Here is a 7,035-nt window from a genome sequence, read left to right as displayed (position 1 = left end):
CTGGTTCAGTTCCTTGTTCAGGAACACACGAACCTAGAAATCCCAGCGCATGCCCTGTGGCATCCTACATTCATCTCTAACACTCCCGAGGGCTGTTCATGGTGCAGATGCCAGAATCGTCCACGCCCCGCAAGTAACCGCTGTAAGCACACTGGCCAACCAAAGCAGACTTGAATGGAATCATTTTGTTGGTCTGTGATGGCCTTCACCATCCAGCAGGAGAAGAAATGGACACCTCAGGAAAAGCCAGGCAATAACCTATTAACTAAACTTGATACAAAGTTAGTTTAAAATGCTAAATGCCATCATCTTTGTTTGTTTTGAGATGTGGTTTATACAGCTTGAGCTTGCCTGGAACTTGCTCTGTAGCCTTGCCTTGCCTTGAACTTGCAGCCTTATTCCTTCTTCAGCCTTCCACGTGCTGGAATGAGAAGGGTGTGTCACTATGCCCAGTAAAGATCACTATCTTTAAATGAATTCAAAATTAAGTAGTTAAGTTACTATTAATTATAATATGGTGAATATTTGCTCCAACCTCCTCCCATTCGTTTTGACCCGCCTTATCTATGTAAGTGCCTCTCCTTTGAACTTCCGTTGTGTTTTTTAGTTTTTGAGATAGTCTTACTCTATAGACCAGGTTGACTTGACGCTGACCAGGTCATTTGGCATTTGGTTTTGAGTTCAAACTCATCTTCCTGTCTTCAGTGTTGGGATTGAAGATAGAAACCACCGGGCCCTCTTTTGAATTTTAAAATGTTGACATTCCCCAGGGTTCTCTTTCCCAACCTCTGTTTCCTCTCAACCCATCTACTCCTTTCCTCACTGATGACCCAAAGGTTGGGTCATTTCCTCCCTGTCGGTGATCCATAGGATTAGAGTTTTCGCTCCTATTGGTTTGTAGAATCACTTCATTTTTATGACGGGTTATCAGTATCTCCATGGCCCATCAAGCAGATGTGAAGAATTGAACGAGCCGGCACCTCCAGTGCTGCCATGCTCCCTCGCCACCTTTTCCAAGTATCACTGCGTGACGTTTTCATTATAGTGACTATATGATATCGATCTTAATATCTCTACCACGCACAGTGCTGCCACACACTAGATAAATATTTGTTGGATGAATTAGTGAATACATGAATAGTAGGTTTAGCTTTAACGTGTCCCTCAGGTAGCCTATTAGGAACACAGAATAATTCATATATATTCACAAGGCATCATCTTTCGGCTGTGGTGGCTAGCTGCAGCTCCTGTGGTATCACGCCTGCCAGTATTCACACCTCTGTGCAAATCCTTCCGACAGTGAAATGGCGTCTTAGGACACTACAGAAGCTGTTGTCATGGATGCTGCTGACCTCCTCAAGAGATCATGATGAAATGGTCTTTTATCTTTAGTGTTATTTTTATGCAGACTTACCACCCTAGGACTCCGGGAGGAGTACCAGTAAATGGAATGCTGGAATTAATGTTACACCCATAATCAAAACCATCAGCGCAGTGCAGCTTCAAATCAAGGCATCTCAGTTCTCCATCAGCCTCCTGAATCGCTTTCCCCTGGGGCAGAACTGAAGATCCAACACACCCATGGCGAGTACCAAGGAAGTGTGTAGTTCCCGGCAGGAGGCTTATCCAGCCACGTGGGTGTGCCCTGGCGCTACACTCAGAAGGGACCGCAGCCTGCTAGGAACCGCCGGGGCACCCGGGACACCGAGCCCCACCACGCGGGCGGGGCAAAAAGCGCCCGGGAGGTCCCAAGGGCAGGAAGTGAGGGGGCGGGGCCTGGGAGGGTGTGCGCCTGCGCGGAGGCCCGCTGCTGGATCCCGCTCAGGCCGCGGCTAGAGTGCGTGCTCACGGTGACGGCTCGGCGTTCTCCCTGCGCTGGGCTGGGAGGGCGGAGATGGGGAGTTGGGGCAGGGGTTCGGGGCAGCGGTGGGCATGGGCCCTGCCGGGGTCGGCGCGAACGGTCGGGGTGGCGGGCTTTCTGGAAGCTTGCCTCCCGCCGCCGGCGGCGGTGGGTTCCGCCTGAGCAGCGCTTCCTCCTGCGCTGGCCTGTGCGGGTCTCCCCTCCCGTCCGGCCGCTCCTCCTTGTTCAAAGACGAAGGCTCCTGTCGCAACTATTAGCATCAGGACAGTTCCAGAGAACTTCCTGATTTCCTAAGCAACTTGTATTCAAGGATCATTTTTAAATATTATTTACATGTCACCTGCGGTGCGACAGGGAGCACCTGAGCGGGGCAAACCTCAGCCAGAAACGTTAGTCTCAGGAGGTGAAAATAACCACGTTTGTAATTTAGGAGTTGATAGCTCGTAGGAACTGACCGCCTCAGGGCGACTCTCAAGGTCTTGGAGCCCCCCTAAAAGGATTTAGCTTCATAGCCGGCATCCCCAGCCAAGGTGCAGGGGTGCTGTGTGACATTTGGAAACTGAAGAGCCAAGCCTGATAACTTTCTTTTTTAGAAGCCGCTCATCATGTACTTAGCTTGAATGATTATTTCAAAGTGCATGTCCTATTTTTGCCAATCTGACAGCTGTTTCCATAGAAACTAGAGAAGAAATAGTCGTTTTCAAGGAGAGTTGTTAAGCCTGTCTTCCAGACGTCAGCTGTGAGCGCCAGTGAGGGCACTATTTGCTCATTCTGGGATGGCACTTGAAGAATTAAGGGTCTGGAATGTTCTTAGAGGCTAGCAATCCAAATTGTTTAATTTTCTCACATCATTAATTTCCTAATCCTACAAATCTGCCAGCTATGTTTGTTGATCTGCCATGGTTCTTTGACGAGCACATGGCAGCCCCAGTTCTTTCTTGGGTACTGTGCGGTGTGGTGATTGGCTCTTTGAAAATATATAGATCCCCACCCCCTTTAAAAAAAAAACACCTCCATTTTAAGGATTAATTAATGATTTCAGATTAACAACCACTGTTTCTATTCTGGGAGGCAGGTGATTGTCAGTGGTAGAAATGATAATGATTTTAATTATGTACCTAGCATTTGGGGCTTTTGTTTTTACCTTCTATTGGTAGACTGCGTTAAAAATGTTCGCACATGCCCTGAAATGAGCAGTTTTCATCTCATACGAGCGGAGCCAAGCGGTGTGAATAGTGTGTGTGTGATACACTGATGAGAGTTTATCGTCCAAGGGGTGTCAGTGAACCAGACATTCTAGAATTTAGCAGTGGGTGGAGGAGGCTTGGAGATGGTGCCTGTGGAACTGGGGAGCCAGGAAGCAACATTAGGATGTTTACTGATGCTCATAGAAAACCAGTGGCAATTACAGAAGTGCTTGCTTGGCTTAGTGTTTACAAAGTTCACGAACCCTGTAGAATTTAAACTGTCCAGAAAGAGGAAATACTGGATCCCCCCAGAACCACCATTCTGCTCCCTAAATTGCACGTAGGTCTTTTCTGAGGTTATTTTTGTATCCATTAGTGTGTTTTATCTTCGTTAGTTTCACAGACTGAGCAGGGATTTTGTCCTTTTTCTTCCCTGCTTTGTATCTGCTACACAGAATGGGTCTGACATGTTGTATTCATTCATTATCTAATGAATTAGTGACTAAAACACTCCTGAGCGGAATGAGATAGTGGAAAGTTTGGTTAAGATGATCAAGTTTTATTAATTTGGTTGGCAACATTTTGATATAGGTAAATTTCACAGTAAATCTGAACTTGTGGCCTGTGTAGAAAGGTTGGAAACATTTGGCATTGTGAAGGTCTGATTCGGTTACATTGCGGGACTTCCTTTGGGTGGCTGTGTTCACATCTTTCTGGCTCTACAGAAGCTCACCTGCCCCTAACATGCAAACCTTCTCTGCTCAGTGCGACAGCCACTGGTTCATAACTCCTCTTATTAACTTTAATAAAAATGAAGCAGACTACAAATTCCGTTCCTTAGATGCATCTAGCACATGCCAGGGCTCTCATAGGGGACAGCATAGAGAGCATTTCTGTAGGAAGTCTTATGCGGTCTTCCTTTTGACCTTCAACTTAGCCTCTCCCTGTGTAGGCAGAGACCGCACTTTCGTTTCCTGGCCATTCAGACCCAAATAATCACACAGAAACTATATTAATTGCAACACTGCTTGGCCACTGCTTGGCTAATTTCTAGCTAACTCTTATATCTTAAATCAACCCATTCCTCATAGCATACAGAGGGGAATCCCATATCAAGAAAGTCTTGTTTTTAAAATTATCTTCAACAGCTCTGTGACCCAAGTGCTGGAACACAGGCCTGCCCTGGCACACTAGCAGAACACAGGCCTGCCCTGGCCCACTAGCAGAACACAGGCCTGCCCTGGCCCACTAGCAGAACACAGGCCTGCCCTGGCACACTAGCAGAACACAGGCCTGCCCTGGCCCACTAGCAGAACACAGGCCTGCCCTGGCACACTAGCAGAACACAGGCCTGCTCTGGCACACTAGCTTCAGGGCACTTGCAGGTAGCACTTACTGCTGATTTAGGTTAGCAGATCTCTTTGTGTGTGACTGACTCTTTGGGTTAGACTTATGTTGTTGATTTTTTTTTTTTTTGCACCAACACTACCAGGCTGATTTGCCTTTCTTTTTTTTTTTTTTTTTTTTCGAGACAGGGTTTCTCTGTAGCTTTGGAACCTGTTCTGGAACTAGCTCTTGTAGACCAGGCTGGCCTCGAACTCCCAGAGATCCGCCTGTCTCTGCCTCCCGAGTACTGGGATTAAAGGCGTGCGCCACCACTGCCCTGCTTGATTTGCCTTTCTTAAGGATTGCTTTAGATTGCTTGGAGAAGGGGTTGGTAGTGAACTAAAGCAGAGTGGCTGGAGAGCCTGTAGTAAAATCTCCATGCAGGGTCATAGAGCCCAGGGTGAGCTGCGCTGACGTAGTAAGGACGTAGATTGGCAGGACTGATTTAAAGTGGCCTTTGCTTTTTTGGGTGTTAAAATCCTAGGGCTAATCTAGTATAGTTTGGAACTTAGTCTCTGGAAGATTGGGAAATGTGTGTAAGGGGGATCCCTCAGGCTGCTTCTTGACACATATTACATGGAAATATTAACTTGCACGTGAACTTGTGCGGCTGCCTCCAATCATGAAAATGTCTCTGAGATCATCTGTAAGACACAGAAAGTGGATGAAGAGAAGGAATTGCTTTAGGGAGCTTCTGAAGCTCATTCAGATTTGGAAAGCACAGTGATCTCAGAGAACATGAAGTCCTTCAGGCACTCATCTGCATCCATGGTTAGCCTCCCTCCCTCCCTCCCTCCCTCCCTCCCTCCCTCCCTCCCTCCCTCCCTCCCTCCCTCCCTCCCTCCCTCCATGGTCTCACTTACCACATGTATATTCCGTCATTCTTTCTGTGCAAACACTTACAGAGCTTTCCCTCATGGGTCCACCTTGCATGGGCTTGGTTTGCTGCAGCACCAACTGCAGACCCTACATACACACTCCTTTAATTCCTGTGCTAGATGTGCTTAATGTGGAGTTTTCTCTGTGGTAGATGTCTGCTGTTGGCTTTGAGACCCGTGGCCGTTAGGGGCTAACATGACTTCCTGCTGGCCTATTCCCTAAGCTGAGGTCAAGTGTTAAGTCATCAGATTTGAAGAAAAGAAAATGTGCTCATGTTGTTTTGTAGTTTGATTTCTAAAAAAAAAAAAGCTTAAATATGCTTTTCCGTGTGAAACTCTTTTTTGGGGGGAGGGGGTCTTCCTCCCAAATGGCATAGAGACTTTTGCCTTGTGTAGCTAGCCCACTGCTCTGAAATATCTTACTCTTTTGTTTTATTTTTCAGAGCACATGACATCAATAAGAAATTTTATGTATTTTCCCCCAATAAACCGAGTTCTTGATTAGATTGCCACCTTCACAAGGATAAGGACTATATTTTATGTTCTTCCTGTAGCTTCCCTACCACTTAGCCAATGAAGAACCCAACGACTTGTTCAAATACATGAAGATGGTCCCATTAGGTTACTGTGGAGCTCGACACTCCTGTTGCCTAGTGACGTGGTATCTGTCTTAATGCAGGCTAAGAAACTACTCATATACAGGACCTGCAGCTATGTGTAGCATGTAGTACTTGCTAATGGTAATGAAGTGCTTTCTTTTATTATTGTAGATGGTGTTGATTCTACTTTAAAAACAGTGTCAGTAAGCAGCAGCCCCCACACATCTATTAGCTGCATCTCTTGCGTGCCTCAAGAGCGCCTGGAGCTCTGCCTGCATGGCGAGGAGCCTTACAGTGCAGCTCTCCGTCACTTCTCTGTGTGTGACACATGGCTACGAGTTTGCAGTTGTTTTCAGACTTAAATTATCATCATCATCATCATCACCTCACTTCTCAGTTTAGTGCAGTGTAGAAGAGAGGAAGCTAGAAAGTTGAAGTGTTTATCTAATTTGTTCTTCTATCAATAAAAACTTGGGAGTCAAATGTCAGGGTGAAAGCCTCATCAAAGAAGCGGCAGAGGAGTGACCAGCTGTCCTTTTCCCCACACTCCCCAGATCAAAAAGGCATCTCTCTCAGCCCCTCCTTACGCCTTCCTGTGCCTCTCTGTTGTATCCTGGGTCCTCTAAAATCTCCATGGTCAATTCTTGTCAATAAGTCACTGGCTGCCCCTCCCCCACCCAAGTTTAACTTTATTAACACAGTCTCAAGAGTATCACACTGTGATCAAATATACCACAACGGGAAGTATCTTGTTAATGTCAAGCTATTAATAGGTTAAGTTGACTCTACTCGTTTTTAATTGGTAGTATCTCAAAAAGGGCTTCCATGGGGCCTTACTCACTTTATAAATTAATAATACAAAAGTGTAGTGTACAAATTACATACAAGTACAGTCTAATAACCTTCAAATTGTCAACTATGCAGACAATGCTAGTCACTAAAATTAGCAGTTTTGAAACATCTTTTTAGGTATTAATATTGTAATAGTAAAGTTAGTTTCATGACATGCCCTCCATGAGATTTTAAAACATTAGAAAAATTGAAAAAAAATTGAGGAACATAGATATAGTCACATAGATATGATTATCAGTGTTACAGCCGTGGCTCTATATCCTGTGTGTATA

At 45.7% G+C, this 7,035-nt stretch overlaps 1 protein-coding gene across 2 annotated transcripts in view; it reads left to right on the top strand.

Moving 5' to 3' along the window:
• Nucleotides 1-1,797: 1,797 nt before the first annotated feature.
• Nucleotides 1,798-7,035, top strand: part of Oma1 (OMA1 zinc metallopeptidase) — a 52,053-nt gene continuing 46,815 nt past the window's right edge. For both annotated transcript variants that reach the window (XR_009057994.1, XM_057784600.1), the window contains exon 1: nucleotides 1,798-1,837. The gene's annotated coding sequence lies outside the window, so the exon portion shown is untranslated. The remainder of the gene's footprint in view (nucleotides 1,838-7,035) is intronic.

The sequence above is a fragment of the Chionomys nivalis genome, chromosome 11 (assembly GCF_950005125.1).
Source record: "Chionomys nivalis chromosome 11, mChiNiv1.1, whole genome shotgun sequence".
Lineage (NCBI taxonomy): Eukaryota > Metazoa > Chordata > Mammalia > Rodentia > Cricetidae > Chionomys > Chionomys nivalis.
The sequence above is the reverse complement of the archived record's forward strand: the minus strand, read 5'-3'. Positions and strand labels throughout refer to the sequence as shown.